We start from the raw sequence: 19,095 nt of genomic DNA on the forward strand, positions 1-19,095 counted from the left end.
GGAGATCAAATGAGATGAAATATGTCAAAATTAAAAAAAGATTGCCTAGCACAGTTCCTGGCATACAGTAGGCACAATATAAAGGCTTATTTCCTCCCCTGCCTTTTGTTTCCCTTCTCTGATACACCAAGTTGGCAGAGAATGGATCTCAAAAGATCTTGATAGTCTGGGATTACGTTGTATTGAGTCAGATGAAATTTAATGGGGACAAATGCAAACCTTTATGTTTGACTTCACAAGAAAAAAGTGAGCAAGGGCTGGCTATATAATTTGTCTGATGGGTGTTTAGTGGATTCTAATCTCAATAGAAGTCCACAGGGTGACATGACTGCCAAACAAGCTGAGGAAAATTTGGGCTGCATAAAGGGAAGAATTGCCTTTAGACTCAAGGAAATAGAAGTGCTGTTTGAGTCTGCCCTCGTCAGACCACATTTGAAGTGTTGGATTCTGTTCTCATCACATCAGTTTAAGAAAAATATTGATGAGTAAGATAGAATCCAAGCTGATGAAAATCCTCACGTAGATACCATCTGGGGTATTCAGTCTTCCTTACAAGCTCTAATCCCATTCTACAAGATGCCTATTACCCATTTGCCACCAGCTATCCTACAGGCACCTCACACTTAAAATGCCCTGAGGAGAGCTCATCATTTCTCTCCCTCCATTGTCTGATCTACTAAACTTTCCTGTTCTATGTACAGCAACACCATTCTTCCAACCTCCCAGGTTTGTAATCTCAGCAACAGCCCGGACCTCTCATGCTCCCTCCCTCCATATTACTAAGTAGTTGCCAAATCTCATCATTTCTTCAGTCACATTTCTTGCATCTCTCTCCTCTCTGTTCCTATGGCCACTACTTTAGGTTATGTCCTCATCAACTCTTGCTTGGACCAGTGCAATGAACTCACACAGTCTCCCTGCCCCACATTTATCCATGGTCTAATACCAGTGACTTTCCTTAATGACAGATATTGCACGTCATATCTATACTCCATCATCTCTTGTAGTTCTCTATTCCTTGAGTATAAAATAGAAACTGTTCTGTTTGGATTCTAAAGCCCTCCATCACCTGGCCCCGCCTGATAATTCTTGCCCCTTTGATACTTCCTCTTCTGTTCCAGACTTTACAATCCAGCCAAACTGATCCTCTCTGTTTATCACACTTGCACTCCTTCCTCCTCTCTACCTCATTCAATCCCTCTCTTCCAAACTAAGCTCTAGGTAACTTTCTACCCAATGCCTTTTCTGAGCTCCCTCCCCCACTGACACCTTGCATTTAGTCAACATATGTCTACATATTTATTTACGTATTTATGAATACTTTTCTTCTTCTTTAACCATATGCTTCTTAAGAGTAAATTATTTCATTCTTTCGTATGTGTGCCCCCATTACTTAGCACACTATCTGGAACACAGCAGACCTTAATAATTTCTGTTGGTTCATTGTACACATTAACAGAAATGACCAACTTTGATAGTCTTAGCTCTTCTTATCAAAGGCAACTCCAAAAGACTCACGATGGAAAATGTTATTCATATCCAGAGAAAGAACTATGGAGTCTGAGTGCAGATAGATGCACACTATTTACTTTCCATCTCTCTCTCTCTCTCTCTCTCTCTCTCTCTCTCTCTCTCTTTCTCTCTCATTGATTCTTTCTCATTCCTTCCATTGATTCTAATTCTTCTCTATAACATGACTAATATGAAAATATGGTTAACGTGAAAAAAAAGAAAAAAAAGAATAGATACCTCCAAAATGTTTGTTGAATGAATCTTTAATTTTTTTAAATAAAATAGTACTGATAAAAATAAAACAATAAGAAAGAATCAGTCAAGAACAACTTTGAATGAATAAGTCATTTTGATCATTATAAATATTCAAATTAACTAGAAAGGACATAGGAAAGAAGAGGCCATGTGCATCCAGAGAAAGACTGGATAAATAGAAGTACATATAGAATAGTTATATATATATGTATATCTATATACATACAAAATACATGCATGCATACATACATACGTGTGTGTAATGGTAGCCATGTCTAGGGTGGGGAGTGGGGAGGGGAAGAAAAAAGTTATATGATAAGCTTATTATAAATTTAAAAGGAAAAGCAAGTTGTGCATAACATATTTGCAGTTTTATGTGTAATCATTTCTTTTCCTGTTCTACTGTTATGGAATTATTGCTTAAATTCAGAATAAAATAAATTTAATTCAAAATAATCACTTCTGCTGATGGATGTTTCATCTGAAGAAGAGCAGACTTTGGGGGCATGAAGGCTGTTCTTTGTGATTGGAGAGGCTGCCACGTAAAGTGATTTGCAAACCTCAGAGTGACACGGACCTGTTTGTTTTTCTATGGAGGAGGAATTCCGGTCATTCTTTTTGATTCCAGATGACAGTAACAGAAAGAAGTGGGGGTGGGGGAGTGCAGAGAGCCAGAGGTGACCTTCCAGTCAGGAGAAGCTTTCTATTCCAGAGTAGATTGGGCTGCTTGGGGGCAGGAGGGGCTCCACTTCAATGGAGAACCTCAGGAGAGGCTGGATGAGCAGGTTGATTGGTTAGTTGGTTGTCCTTTGTACTCAAAGAGGACCAAAATGAAATTTCAATGTGTCTGAGTGTGGTTTTTCAGATCAATATGAGCTCGAAACGTTCTACCACAGGTTGGGCCCACAGAGTCATGTGAACATTTGGGGTGGATTCTCTAAATTTGTGCATCCTGTGTTGCCTTTGTGCTGTTTCAATTCTGCTTTGCTTATAGAGCACAACACCTTTTCTTATGTGGGCATACCGTGCTGAATGGTCCTGTGCCAGTGTCTCCCATGTCACAATCAATTCCAAAGTTTTTGAGAAATACCTTGAGAGTATCCTTATATTGCTTCTTCTGACCAAATGTTAACTCTTGCGTTGTGTGAGTTCTCCATAAAATAGTCTTTTTGGTAAGCATACATTAACATGGCCAGTCCATCATGGCTGTGCTCTCTGCAGTAGAGTCTGAATACTTGGCAGTTTAGTTTGAGAAATTATCTAAGTTTCTGGTACCTTATCCTGCCAGGTGATCTTCAGAATCTTCCCAAGACAAGTAAAAATGGAAGCAATTCAGTTTCCTGGCATGGCACTAGTATAGTGTCCAGGTTTCACAGCCATGCAACAATGGCTCTGTAGACATTCAGTTTGGTAGTCCATCTAATACCTTTTCTCTACCGTATTTTCCTTTGGAGCCTCTCAAACACTGAGCTAACTCTGGTAATGTGTATGTCAACCTCATTATCAATGAATATATACCTGAAAAGTTCATTGCCAAGATAGGGGAACCTATCCACAACATTCAAAACTTTCCATTTGCTGTAACCGATGGTTCCATGTATGGATGGTGTGGTGGTGGCTGATGGAGTACATGTGTTTCTTAGTGTTACTTATTAGGCCAAAATTAGCACAAGCAACAAAGAATTGATCCATTCTTTGCTGCATCTCAGCTTCAGAGGCTGCACTGAGTGCACAATCATCTGCAAAAAGAAAATCATGCACCAACATTCACTCCACCTTGGTCTTGGCTTGGAGCCTTTTCAAGTTGAAGAATTTATCGTCAGTGTGGTATCCATCCTTGAAGCTGTATTCATCCTTATGGAAAGCATTTGACAACATGGCTGAAAACATTATGCTAAAAAACATGGGAGAAAACACACAGCCCTATTTCACTCCATTGGTGACTGGGAAAGCATGAGAGCATTGTCTGCTGGAGGACCTCAGGAGAGGTCGGATGAGCAGGGAGGTTGTGATGGGGATTCCTTTGGGACATGGTTACACCCACACACTTCCTAGAGCCACCAAATTCTGTAGCTTTGGCATGTGTCTCATCTGAGAACATGCCCACCAGGAGTTACTCAATGCTTCTTACCAACATCTCTCAGGTCATTAGAGGTTCGTACATGCCTGTGGACTTCTTAAACCAGTACAATCCATACACTGTTGCATTTCAGTGAAAAGTGTGATTGGAGGATGTTTTGGTCTTCTCTTTTCCTTCACCAAAGGAAGTTACAAACATTTATTAAGTGCACACTAAGCACCAGGCATTGTGATAGATACTTTACACAAATCACCTCATTTGATCCTCACAAAAAGGCAGCTAGGTGGCGCTGCAGGGGAGAGAGTACGGGGCTCAGAATCAGGAAGACCTGAGTTCAAATTGGGCTTGAGATAATTTCTAGCTGTTATGACCTTGGGCAAATCATTTAAGCTCTGTTTGCCTAAGTTTCTTCAAGTGTAAAATGGGGAAAATAAATAGTATCTACTTTGCAGGGTTGTTGTGGGGATCAAATGAAAATCTTAAATTGAAAAAATGTCAAAAATCAGAAAACCCCCACAATGGTACAGCCCAGGACACAATGAGCTGTCTGAGCTAAGCTCTGTCCTCAAATGGAGGCTTGGGACTCTATGAGTCAGCCCTCCAATCAGAGGGGCAGCAGATGGTACTGAGGTGGGAAGACCAAGGCTAATGGCATCTTGGGGGCTGATGAGGTTGGCCCAATAATGGCCCAATAATGGTGCCAGGGGAGAATTCAGAGAAGTTCCAAAGTAGGGAAGCCAGAGACAAATGAGGAGATGTTCATGAGGAGAAAGAGGAAGCAGCTGGCAAGCCCATTTGGAATTGAGCATGTGTGAAGGGAAAGAACGTGAAATAAAACCAGGATGGATGTAGGAGCAAGCTTATGAAGGATGTTAAATTCAAAGCAGGGCATTTTGCTTTTGTATCTTCAGGGAAATTGGGAGCCATTGAAGATTTTTCTGCCCCCAATTTTTAGACTTCTGCTCTATTTAAATTTCATCTTATTTTAGTTTGGTCTAAAGTCTATTAAGCTCTTTTTGGATCCAGACTCTGAAATTCAATACGTTAGCTTTATATCAAGCAGTTACTGTTTAATATAACATCAGGGAAGACATGACCATTTGCTGTTTGTCTGGAATTTTTTTTAAAATAAAGACACTCTAGTTCTTTCCCAATGTCTTATAAAAAGCTTGTTATGAACCTACATTGTGACATTGAGAGGCATAGCTCCTAGGATTTCAGTGAAAGCATCTTGTTAAAGGTATAAACATTTAAAACTAGCAGAGATTTTTGAGGACAAATGTATACTCATGTTCTACATTTTCCCGAATGGTGAAATGACTTGTGCAGGGTCACACAATAAGTATGTATTTGAATTGAGATTTGAAGACAAGTCTTCCTAACTCTATGTCAGGTGCTCTATCCATTACAGTAAAATACACATAAGTGCAAAAAATACCCTTAAAATTGGTTTTTCCATGGGTTGATCTATCTCAGAAGAGAATGTCAACAAACAAGAACCTTGAATAGATTTTCAGCCAAGAGCCTTGTAGTCAAGGGTAGGATGTTGACAAAAGGAAGATGAAATCAACTGTAATTCAAGGCAATCCAAGTGCTCTGGAACCGTGAGTCCAATTCACATCCTGACTGTGGGGACATTTTCTGTGTAACAGGAAAGTCATTTCTGAAGAGTCATTCCTTTCAGCCTCCAGATAACTTCCTTTGGGTGAAATATTCATAAAATTTAGAATGAACAATCACACAAAAATGCACAATACCTTCCTTTAATGAAATACTGACCCCTGGGCTCTGGCTTTAGAGGAATATTATTTTAGGGAATGTGAATTTTTTATTTGATTAAATTTTTTATTAGGACCAAATACAACTATTTATATCCCTTTTCATCTTTGCCACACATTCATAAAATAGTCATAATCATGGCCAAGCACAAAAACTGCCTCTACAACATCTTTTCACTGACTCTCTCTGCTTCTTTCATGACCCTAACATACTAATCAAAATAATAATAGCTAAGACTGATATAGAGCTATCATGTGCCATAGCTAGCTGTCCTGACTTTTGTCCTGCCCCTTGACTTTGATGACACTGAAAGAGAGAGTGAGGCTGATGGCTGGGAGCAATTCTGCCTCTCAAATCCAATTCATAAGGAAGTCAAGACATTACCCCATGAGGTCATGGATCCTCTTTCAAAATGAAGGACAAGGAGAAACCATAAAGCACTTACTATGTGCTAAGCATTTTCCAATCGTTGTCTTATTTTATCCTTACAGCAACTATGTGAGGTAGGTGCCATTATTATCTCTATCATTTTATAGATGAGGAAACTAAGTCAATCAGGGTGAAGTGACTTGCCCAGGGTCACACAGCTAGTAAATGTCTGAGGCCAGATTTGAATTCACAAAGGTGAGTCGTTTTGGCATTTTGTCCATTACATCACTTGATTAACTTCTGCCTGGAAAAGTTTTCTAATATGTTCATGTGTTGACAGACTAATCTTCCAAAGTATAATTGCTGTTCAGTTGTTTCAGTTGTGTCTCACTCTTCATGACCCCATTGGGGGTTTTCTTGGCAAAGATACCAATGGTTTTCCATTTCTTTTTCCAGATTATTTTATAGCTGCAGAAACAGGGTTAATTCACTTGTCCAGGGTCACACAGCTAGTAAGTATATGAGTACAGATTTGAACTCAGGAAAATGAATCTCCCTTACTCAAAGTTTGACACTCAATCCACTGCATACTGAAGCTGCCCATGATTAAGTATGAATGCCCCAGTATGAATTCTGACTATATCACTCTTGCTCAGAAACCGACAGTGGTTCTCTATTAATATTGTGAAAAGTCTAGGTTCTTTATTCTGTCATTCAATGCCTTCCATACTCTGGTACCACATTAATTTTTTTTAGCATAATTTGATAGTTCTCTCTCTCCACTGGCTTAACTGGATTTTCACTGTTATTTTATGTGAAATTGTCTGCTTTGTGTCCTTCCTTCTGCTGCTCTCGGGAATGTCTCGAATGACTTCTTTCTCTATTACCTCCTGTCTTTCAAATCCAGTAGAAGGTAAATTCCTCAAGGGTAGTGACTATTGTGTTTTTCTTCTTTGTATTTCCAGTGTCAAAATAGTATCTAAAGTGACACTTATGTAGCTCTTCCAAGTTTGTAAGTCACCAGGTATTCATTTTCTCTCAATTCCCCAAGGCTTTTGAAGTAGGTATTTTTATTATTATACCATCTCATAAATGAGTTCATGTCCAGTGTCACACAGTAACATAGTATTGGAAGAGATTTTCAAACCCAGGTCTTTATGATTCCAAATCCAGTGCTCTGCCCACTATGACCCTGGATTTAATTTCATTAAGTCTTGAAATCATACCCATACTTTAAGGAACAGTTAAGGAAGCACCTGTTTCATCGAGGCTTCACTGATTTCCCTCCAGTCTGAAATGCATATTCCCTTCTCAGGTTATATGTAAGACATTGTTGATACTCTGCAAGGATACTGTCATTTTTAAGTTATAAATGTTTACTTATATGTCAGGACATCTAGGTGGTGCAATGGATAGAAAGCTGGATCTGAAGTCAGGGAAACTTGTCTTTTTTAGCTCAAAACTGCCCTCAGACACTCATTGTGTAACCCTGGGCAAGTTACTTGTCCATGTTTACCTTCGTTCTTCATCTGTGAATGAGCTAGAGAAGGAAATGATAAATATAGTATCTACCAAGAAAACCCCAAATGAGGTCACAAAGATTCAGATATGACTGAAATGACTGAGCAACAACTTCTATGTCAGACCTGAGTAGATTTTAAGCTTCACAAGGATTTAATTCTTGTCTCATGGCTAAGGTCTTCCTTGCATAGTGATAAGAACCCTATGACCTCAGATGATGAGAGTCCCTTGCTCTGTGGCACCAGGGCACCTAAAATTTAGAAGGGTCCTAAAGGTGTTGTCCAAGGTGCTGATTTGATCACTGTTTAGCCCATGAATATTTGTGGTGCCTCAAGACTTCAACTTTCATATGCAGTACTGAGCAAAACAAAACTCCCTGTGACATGCAAAACATAAGGGACCAGAGACATCAAAACACAGAAAAAGACAGCAAGAATTAAGACCACAGAGTGCTGCACTACTGTGCCCCACAGTCTGGGAACTATAGAACAGAGTACTTGATTTCCATTCCTGGCACAATTCTAGCAACACTGTACATCAGTAAAGGGATTGTTTGAGGACTTAGAAAACAATGTTCAAAAAACCCTGTTATGATGTTTAAAAACAGATAATGCCATATTAAGTTCATTTCAATATTGGTGAGGTTAAAATGCTACCGAAGTAGGTCAGTAGATCAAGGTAAAGATGTAGACAGATGTTAGAGAGCATTCAACAGAATGTGTCATAGCAGAAGACAACAATGAGTAATAGAGTCCTAGTCAGAGTTGGGAAGACCTGGGTTCAAATCCCGCTTCAAATTGATACCTCTGTGACCCTGGGCAAGTTTGTCAGGATCTCTTAGTTCAGGACAGTACTGCCACCTGCTTGACATAGTTATTGCTGCTATGTCGGAAATTTTAATTGCATATAAATATTTTTAATTTTTCAATTTAATGTTAATATTAGTTATTAACATTAAATTACTAAAATTAAAATAAATATTAAATAATTTGATTTAATTTTAGTTACATATATACATATGCATACACATATATGCATATATACCCATACATACGTGTGTACACACACATTTGTTATGTATATACATTACATACATACATATATCAGCAATTAAGATAACAGCAATAATGATTTTATGTGGGTAGATGGTGATGGAGTTTCTAGCATTTGAAACTAGCTGACATATGGACTCAAATATTAGTCACTCATAGCTCTAGGTCACTTTGGAAAGAGGTCTCTGAGAAAATGTCCCTGGATCTTGCATTGGTCACCATTTTCGTAAGTGATCTGGAAGAAGGCATAGACACAATACTTCAGAAGTTTGAAAATGATATGGTCTTAAGAAGGAATAAATAACTTATTGGATGGCAGATTTTACATCTAACCAGATTTTGACAGGTTAGTGATCATCACTTAGAAAAATTCCTGGAACATGATAGGAGCTTTATAAGTGCTTGTTGATAAAATAAAAAAGACTTGTGTGAAAGAGCATTTTGCACTTGCAGCTATTTTTGTAGTAGCAGAGAACTGGAAACTAAAGGGGTGCCCATTAACTAGGGAATGACAACAAGTTATGGCATAGGAATGCGATGGAATAATGTTTTTGAAGGCAGTTCTGGGTTAAGTGAAGTTAAGTGAAGTGACACAGCTAATAAGTGTCTGAGGTCATATTTGAACTCAGGTCCTCTTGACTCAGAGGCAGTGTTCTGTCCACTCCTAGCTGCCCTGTAATGAAATAATGCTGTTCTGAAGGAACTGATGAAGGGAATAGTTTCAGAGAAGTCTGAAAATACTTATAGGAACTGAGACACAATTCAGTGAACAGAACCAGGAGAACACTTTCTACTTTAACAACAACTTTGCAAAAATGAGTAATTTCGATAGACTTCAGAACTCTGATCAGCACAGTGGCCAACCATGACTCTAGAAGACTGATGCTTCCTTCTCCTGAAAGAGAAGTGATATATTCAAAATGGAGAATGAAACATAACTTTGAGTACATGTGAGAATTTGCTTTGTTCAACTTTGAATATGTTAAATGATTTTTTTCTTTTAAATTGGGTGAGTAGGAGGGAGAGAAAATGAATGGTTATTAATTGAAAAACAAAATGGAAGAAGAAAGTGCTTGTTGATTATTGATGATGAGTTTAATTTCAAAAAGGAAATATTAATAGATCTAAATATAAAGTTTCACGTTTGGATTAAAAATCCACTAAATAAATCAAGGATAAGAATGTGTTTGGCCAGACATCAGTTTATGTATAAAAGACAAGGGATACCATACAAGTCAGTAATACATTATGGCAGCCAGAATAAAAGGAATCAGCTTATTAAGGGAGATTTAATATCTAAAGCAAGGAGTCTACTATCTCTGCTATGAACTGACACGAGCAGGTCAGATCTTGATTACTGTGTTCAGTTCTGGGAACCCCCTTTCAGCAATGTTATAGACAAGCTATATTGCAGCCAGAAGAATAAGACAAGCATGCTCTGAGAAGATTGGAGAGCATGCAACAGATGGATTGACTGAAAGATCTGGAGATGTTCAGGCTAAGAAAGAAAATGGAGTAAAACTCTCCTCCTATATCAGAAGGTACACCTTGCTAAAGGTTGTCGTTGCTTTGCTTAGCCCCAGAGACCCAATGGGGAATGGGGAAATTGAATGAGAGGCAGATTTGAGTTGACGCAGATCAATCTATTAATCAATCACTCAGTAAGTATTTATTAAGCACACATGACATTCTAGGCACTAGGCTAACAACTGGGAAAATAAAAAAAATAAAGGGAATAGTCCCTGTCCCCAAAGACCTTACATTCTAAGGTAGGAAACAACATGAACTTTGGCACACACAAATGCACACAGACAAGCCACATGCAGAGAAGATACAAGATCACCTATGAGAGGAAGATCCTAGCATCTAGGGGGAAGCAGAAAAGGAATGCTAAAGAAGGTGAGGTTTGAACTGAGCCTTTAAAAATTTGAAAAAAACTAGAAGGTTAAGGGAAGGTGAGGAAAATTTCATTTGAACCACTGGGGAAAGACAATGCAAAGATGCAGACACTAGGGATGGAGTGTTGGGTGTGAATAATACCAAATAATCCAATACGCTAGAGTATATTAAAGGGACAGTTGTATAAGAAAACTGGAAATAACAGGAAAAGGGTGAGATTTTTAAGAGCCTTAAATACAAGACCGAAAGGTTTCTCTTTGAATCTAGAAGGAATTAATAGTTATTAAAGTTCATTGAGTAGGGGAGTGACAGTTAATAAGTAGGCATTTATGCAAGGCTTTCATGTTTGCAAAGCACTTTATAAATGTCATTTCATTTGCTCCTCAGCACAATCTTAGAAAGTAGGTACTGTTATTATCAGCCCCATTTTACAATTAAAAAAACTAAGACTGGGATAGGTCAAATAACTTGGTCAGTAAGTGTCTGAGGAGAGATTTGAACTCAGACCTTCCCAGTTCCAAGTCTAGTATTCAGTCCACATAGTAGCATCAGTTAGACTCTCATTATATGAAAATCACTTGGCAATAATTTGAAAAAATAAACAACAAAAACATCCTAGCCAGTAGAGCTGTCCAAAAGGAGAGCGCGTTGCCTTGGGGGAAGTGGGTTTCCTCTTTTTGGAAATATTTTAGCAGAGACTGAACAATTACTTTGTGGCATGCTGTACTAGAAATTCAGGTTTGGGTTGGATGAGTACTCAGCTCCTTTCTAGCTCAGCAATGGTAATTTACCCAGGTCTATCCTTCTTTCTTTTGAAAACTAGAGTCTGCTCCACCAGATTAGAAATACCAGCTCAGAGCCTGAGCTAGTTTTACCCTTATGGGCTGCCTCAGGGACATGGAAGAACAAATCCATGGTACTCTTGGCAACAACTCTGGCCTTCCTCTCCCAAAGTTCAATGATTGCTTTTCTGATGCAACATCAATAAGTACTCATGAATTGTTTGTTGAATAAAATCAAAGTTTACTGATTTTTTAAAATGTTTGCTAAGAAAAATAATTTTCTCTTTTCTCTCCCACTAAAAACCAAACCAAACCAAATCTTTATGTAACACATATTCAAAGGAAACCAAATTCTCTAGAGCACTGGTCTTGGAGTCAGGAGGACCTGAGTTCAACTGTGACCTCAGACATTTACTAGCTGTATGACCCTGAGCAAGTCACTTAACCTTAATTGTCACTCCCCCCTCCCCCCAAAAAGAAAAAGAAAACCAAATTCTCACATTGTGAATGTCCAAACACTATCTGTCTCCATTTGCAAATTGAATCCTTCAAGAGGGGGTGAATTGCTTCATCAGCAGTCTGTTGGAATCATGATAGGCCATCACATTGTAATGTTAAGGGAATTTGAAAACCTTCCTTGCCCCTTAATAGGCTGATGTGATCTGTTTTGAACTTTGAGCTTTGAACTCACAGCTTGAGTCACATGGAGCAGGTGGTGGAAAGAGCTTGTGGAAAGGGTAGAGCAGGGAGGGAGAGTGAGGCAGAGCTGGAGAGAGCAGGCAGTGCAGAGCAGAGCAGCTAGTGTGAGTGAGAGAGGGAGTGATTTTGCCTAAGGGAGTTTGTTTCTGGGGAGACCTAATGGAGGGAAGGTTTGGGGATGGCCTTGCTCCCTTCATTGGTAATGTGCATGTTACCATGGTGGAATAGGCTTTCTGGTATCTGAATAAATATTTTGGTTTCATCTTTGAGGGAGAGAGTTTATATTTTGTGAATTTACCTTGGAAATACAACTCCACATCCATAGCAGCTGCTGTGGGTATTGCTTGGGTACTACATACACTGATCAAGGTTCTTAGATTTTCAGAGTTCTTTGTCTTTAAAATGCTGTTCTTGTAGAATTGTTCTCCTGGTCCTACTCACTTCTCTCTGTTCTCTCTGTTCATATATGTCTCTCCAAATTTCATGAAAACTGTCCTTTACGTTGTTTCTTACAAACAGTATTATTTCATCACATTCTTGTGCCATAATTTGTTCAGCCTTTCCCTAACTGATTGCCATACTCTTTGGTTTCCAGTTCTTTGCTACTACACAGAGGTATTCTTTCTGTTCCTTCCTTTTCCTCTTTCTCTTTCCCTTTCTTCTCTTCTCTTTCTCTGTCTCTTCCTCCCTGCCTCCCTCCTTCCTTCCTTCTTTTGCTCTCTCCGTTCGTTCTCGGTTTCATCTCTTTGGACTGTACTAGCCATATCACAGCGTCAAAGAATGTGCACAGTTCTGTGACTTTTTAGGTATAGTTCTAAATTATTTGTTAGAATAACTAGATAAATTCACCAACAGTCCATTAAAGTGATGACCTTCCCACAACTTCTCCAATATTTGTTATTTTCTCGTTTTGCCAGTGTTAATGATCTGATGGTCATGAGGTAAAAACTCAGATTTATTTTAATTTATGTTGTCTAATTATTGATTCTTTGGAGTATTTTTATATGACTATTGATAGCATGAATTTCCTCCATAGAAAATTGCCCATTCATATCATTTGACCATTTATCAGCTGAAAAACTGATCTTATTCTTTTAATATATGGGGAATTAGACCCTTAGAGATCCTTATCAGAGAAATTTGTCACAATGTTTTATTATGAGTTTCCCTTCTGATTTTTGCCAAATTTATTTATACAAAAAGATTCCAAATAATCGAAATTGTATGTTTCATTTCTGTGGCCTTTGTTAGGTCATGAAACCCATAAACCTGAAAGGTAATTTTGTAAGCTCCTCTTATTTATGATGTCACCATTTTTATTTATGTCACGTAGTGCTTACCTTTTAGTGCATATTTCGGCATGTGATTTGAGATGATGCCCTTTGGATTTTCCCAGATTGCCTTGTAGTTTTTCCCAACAATTTGTGTTAGTCAGTTGAAACCTTTGGTTTAAATGCAAACTGGAGTTTGCTATTTGTTTGCTCCATAGGTTTTGCACCTGATCTCTTCCATAGATAATGCTCTCTTTTCCTTAATGAATACCAAATCATTTTCATGATGGCTACTTTAGTGTCATTTAGGATCTGGTGCTGCTACAACTCCATCTCTCTCACTTTCACCCAATATTTTCCTTGAGTTTCTTGACATTTTCTTCCTCCAGATGAATTTCATTATTATTTTATCTAGCTCCATAATGTAATCCTGTGTGGTTTGATTCATTTGATTAGTAATCCACTGAATAAGAAAGTTAATTTGGGTAGTAGTGTCACTTTAAATTAAATTGTCTTTGTCTCCCCGTAAGCAGTTGATATTTCTCTGAATATTTACATCTATATGTGCATAAATATTTTGTAGTTGCGTTCGTATGATTCATGAGTGTATATTGCCAAGTGGACTCCTAAAAGTTTTATGCATTTTTTTAGTTATATTAAATGGATTTAATCTATCACTTCCTGATAGGTTTTTTTTATGTGTATCCTATAGAAATGCTAATGATTTAGGTGGGTTTCTCTATTCTGGAAATTTACTAAAGCTATTGTTGTAATTTACCTTTTCTTGTCTTTATAGAATTCTCTAAGAAAATCATTATATCATCTTCAAAAAGGGATCATTTTGATTCTCTTTGCATGCAAACTGGGAAGACTAATATGCACTGATGCAAAGGGAAGTGAGTAGAACTAGGAGAACATTGTGCGTGGTAACAATATCGTACCAATGATCGGCTAGGAAAGACTTTGCTAATCTGGTCAAAATCATGATCCATGATTGTTCCAAAAGATTCATCCTGAAAATGCTAGTCACCTCCAGAGAGAGAACTAATGAACTCTGAGTGCAAATTGAAATATTTCTGTCTTTCTCTTTTTTTGTCTCTGTTCTCTCTCTCTCTCTCTCTCTCTCTCTCTCTCTCTCTCTCTCTCTCTCTCTCTCTCTCTCTGTCTCTATCTTTCTTTTGCAATATAGCTAATGTGGAAATGTTTTGCATGATTTCATATATGTAATGGGCATCATATTTCTTGACTTCTTAATGAGTAGGGAAGGGGATGGAGAGAGAGAGAGATCATTTGAAACTGTAAATAAAATAAAAGAGTGACTAAAAAAGGCTTCTTTCTGCAGGCAGAATTTTACTTGATACTTGAAGGAATCCAAGGAAACTAAGAAATGGAAATGAGGAAAGAGAATTCCAGGCATAAGGACAGCAGGTGAAAACACAGAGTTGAGAGTCTTGTTATTAATATTTTCTATTGGGATGAAAGTTTTCCTAATATTTGAACCAGTCTTGAATCTTGGTATAAATTCAAATTGTCATAGCATATATTCTTTGTGATTTGTTGTTGTAACACTATAACCTCTCTGTGAATATTTTATTTAAATTTTTGTATCAATATGAATTAGGAACATTGTTCCATAAACCCTGATTTAAGTGTGAAGAAAATAGTTGGTTTATTGAAGGAATTTGGTGGAATCTCTTTTGCAATTTCACCCAGTTTACATATATTATTGGAATTTTTATTGTTCTTTGAATGTTTAATAAAATTTGTATGTACATCTATCTGATCCTTCTCCCCCTCTTCTTCCTGCCTTATCTCCTCACCATACCCTGCCCCCATACCCACACCCCCCCCCACCCTTATGCATACTTTGACAGCTCATTTATGATTTGTTAAATTTCTTTTTTTCTGAACTAAAATGCAGTTTCTTATTCTGTTAATCTGAACATTTTTACAATACAGACACACACACGCACACGTCCATCCATTTTACTTAGATTACCAATTTAATTGGCATATGCATAGCTGAATACTTTTTGATAATTTTTTCCTACATTTTTGTGAATTTACCTTTTTCAGTTTTGATACTGGTATTTGCTTTTATTTTTAAAAAACCAAATTAGCTACTGAGGTATCTGTTTTGTCCTCCCCCTCCCTCACCACACACATGCAAAGAACTCCTAATTTCCCTCTTTTCATTTTGCTTTCAAAAATTGTTGTTATCTCCTCTTTGGCTGTCTATTATCTTGGATATTTTAGAAATTTGTCTTGAATTTTCCCTTTTCCAGAGTTGAGGTGATGTTTTTCTGTGTACAGAAGTCTCATTGTTGACTTTATCACTTGACTTGAACGTATGATTTTAAGGATTACTGATTTGAGAATCAAGGGACTGGAGCTCATTTGCTTTCTACCCATGGGACTTCTGCCCAGTCACTTATCCTCTCTGGGGAAGGGGAGGGAAGGGAAGTGGAGGAGGAAACCACAGAGGAAAAATCAGAAGTCTCTGAACATCAGAGCTAGGAGGGACTTTACAGATGATGGAGGTCATGCCCTCCCTTTTACTTTCACATGGATGGATGAAACGGAGGTCTTGAGTAGTTAACTCAGCAACAGGAACTTAATTCAAAGCTGCGTCTCTTGTTTCCAAGTGCTTTAGACAGAGAAAAAAGAATGAGAAAGGAGCAAGAAGCAGAGGGAAGAGGAGGGCAGAGTGAGGAGAGAGAATTGTGTAAGGATGCATTCCAGGTCCCAGGGGGCAAACAAAAGCCCTGACCTAACATGGGTTTCATATTTTCAGTTCTCCATTTAGAATTTTCCTCTTTCAAGCCAGAAATTCATACTTCAGTGAACAGGCCCCTGAAACCAACCTAAGGATGCTGTAACACTGTTCTTCCTCATGGGAAAGACCCTCCATTTGCGGGGTAGGGGAGCCAGAGCTTTCCTCAGCCTGGCTGTCAGGCATGTCTTAGGGCATAACTAGGGAGCCCACAGGGGTCTATCTCTGTACCTGCAGCCTCCCTTCTCCCCATCAAATACTGCTGCTGTCCATTCCATTCTAATTTTCAGTATTGACCTTTAAGTGAGTACTAACATAACAACCTCAGCTGAGCCAATCCAATCAGCTGAGTCTAGTCCTGGAGTCTGGCAGGAGAATACTATGACAGCTAGGACCTCCATTTCATCATATTCTACAGGTTTCTACCTCTGTCTCTCTCTTTTTGTCTCTTTCTCTTTATGAAAAATCACTCAAAGATCCAACCTTCCCAGTATATTAATGGAAAATGGGATGCTATTGTGATTCCCTCTATTTATTATTTCCTTAGCTATTGGCTGGGTGCTAAGAACTCATCAACTCCCACCTAGACCATCTAGCTGATCAGCCTTACTCCCTTTTGCTCCTTCCAGCCTTTCTGCCACAAGTTACCAGATTCTTTCTCCCGAAACTTCCTTTGAACATGTCACTCTCCCATCCAAGAACCTGCAATGGCTCCCTGTAGCCTTCTGATTTATAATGCCAAATTTTCTAGGTCTTCTGTGATTTTACTCCATCCTATGGTTATCATTTCCATTTTTCAAGATTAGAGGGATGCCTTAGACTATGTAAACCTGAAGAGCTGAGAAGGATTTCAGACAGTCTGTGATGATATCTCTGGGGACTCTGTGTACAGTTGTGAGCTGTATAACAAAACCCCTTGATGGATTTGCTGCTGGACCCAAAGAAGATTGTCAGGAAGAGGGTGCTGTTCATCTGGCCTAGACCCTGTGAGGTATAACATGCTTATCAATGACCTGGAGTAAGGTATAGGTGATATACGTATGAAATGAGAAAGCGAGATAAACCTTGGAGGGGTAGCTAAGATATGGAATAAAAGTCCAGAAAAGTCTTCAGATCAAGAATAGTGGGATGAATCTGATAAAGTGAATTTTATATTCAATAAGGATTAATATAAAGTCCTATCCTTTGGCTGAATATCTATCTCTGTATCATCTATTTATCTATCTATCCATCTGTCTGTCTGTCTGTCTATCATCTTTTTATCTATCTACCTATCATCTATCTATAGTGTATATGTATATGTACACACATATGTATGTTTGTATCCACTAACCAAGTAAAACATGAGGGAAGTAACAAGAGAATAGTTTCTTTGAAAAGAGGAGGGGGTACGGTTAGTGGACTTTATAGCCTCAATATGAGTCAACAATATGGCACAGAAACCAACAGTCACATAGAAACCTGCACTGAATGTCCAAATGGCCAGAAGGAAAGAGACAAGTCCTACTCTACCCTACTGTGGTCAGACCACATCTGCACAATTGTCTCCATTTCTGGGGGACACATTTTGGGATAGAATGCTGAGATTTTGGACAATTCAACTTAATTCAATGCACATTTCCTAAGAACCTATTATGTGTCCGAGAGTATTGGTTCCTAAGGACATAAACATAAGAAATGCAAAGCAACCCCAGGTTTCAGAGAGCTAATATTCAATTTTGGAGAAACAACTTAACATACAGATTTTTTAAAAAGTAAGAAAATATAAAGAAACCAAATCCATGGCGGCTAGGCTGGCCAGAAGGCTCAAAAGCATGCCCTATTCAGATTAGCGAACAGCACTTGAAGTGGCACACCCGAATGGTCCTCTGGGTACCCACGTCTCCACCCATTTACAGTAGGCGCTCTTCCCAGATGTCATTCCATCTCCCTGAATGCAACCTGTCCAGAGCAGATGTCATTCTTTTTTCCCATAAGCCTACTCTTTCCTTTGGACTTGAATATTTCTGTCAGTTGTACTCTAGCCTCTTGCCAACCACTCTACTATGGGCCTTTATTATGACTTGTCAAACAGAAAAAAAGGGCACCCAGTTTGGAACTGGGCTTCTCCAGCTTAGAGACCATATTTGTAGAGGAAGGGTATGCAAGCTCTTTGAGCAGCCATGGTCACTGGGAGAAACATAGATTCGGCAGGCAGAGGTTCTGGCAAAATATCCTCTTTTAGAACTTTGACAGGTGAGTCAGGGAAATGCTATAGGTGTAGGCTATGTGGGTTTGATCAGAACACTTGGAAAGTCTCTCATGCTATCCTTGTAGATAAGATGAAGTGACATGAGCTACACAAAAATGCACTTCCATGAATTTTGGAGTTGGCTGAATGGTTAGCCCCAAAGTCTAATGAATGGATTTTTGTAATCCTTCAGGGAGGCAGCTAGCGGCATGTAGATAATGAAGGGACCTATCTGTGCCTGCAGCTATAGATTACCATTCTCCATGTATGAAGCTTTGGCAAGGCATTCTCCCAGTGTACTATTGACATAGTATGTAAGTGTTGCTACATCACAGGGGACTGAGTATTTGACAGTGGAGTGGGGTGAGAAATAGTGTTTGCATACCTGTCAAGACTGAGGAGAGGGGGGGGGGGAGAGAGAGAGAGAGAAAGAGAGAGAGAGAGAGAGAGAGAGAGAGAGAGAGAGAGAGAGAGAGAGAGAGAGAATTAATTATTTGACATATGTGGAACCTGGAAAAAGTATGACTCAGTGTGGCAGTCTGTAGGTCCCTAGAGGAGTGGGTTCACTCCTAGGGTGAACGTTAGTTAGGTAGTAAGGGTGGGGGGGGTAGGTGAGAATGGTGAGTATTTTTATGAGAATCAGTCTCTTCAGCTAGTCAGCACCGTGGCCTTTTTCTGGGGTCCTCACTACAAAGGGATACTAGCCCTTTGGGGGCAGTGACAGAAGGGAATTTTTGTGTCTGCTGAGGTCTGCTCTTTGAACAACAGAAGAGCACAGTTCTGGCCCCCACCCAGGAACAAAGGGAGCCTGGGGCAGGGGAACTAAATGAAGTCAGAGATGGAAGGTGAGGGAAATCACCTGGAGAGCATGAG

This window comes from Notamacropus eugenii, chromosome 1 (assembly GCF_028372415.1).
Source record: "Notamacropus eugenii isolate mMacEug1 chromosome 1, mMacEug1.pri_v2, whole genome shotgun sequence".
Classification (NCBI taxonomy): domain Eukaryota; kingdom Metazoa; phylum Chordata; class Mammalia; order Diprotodontia; family Macropodidae; genus Notamacropus; species Notamacropus eugenii.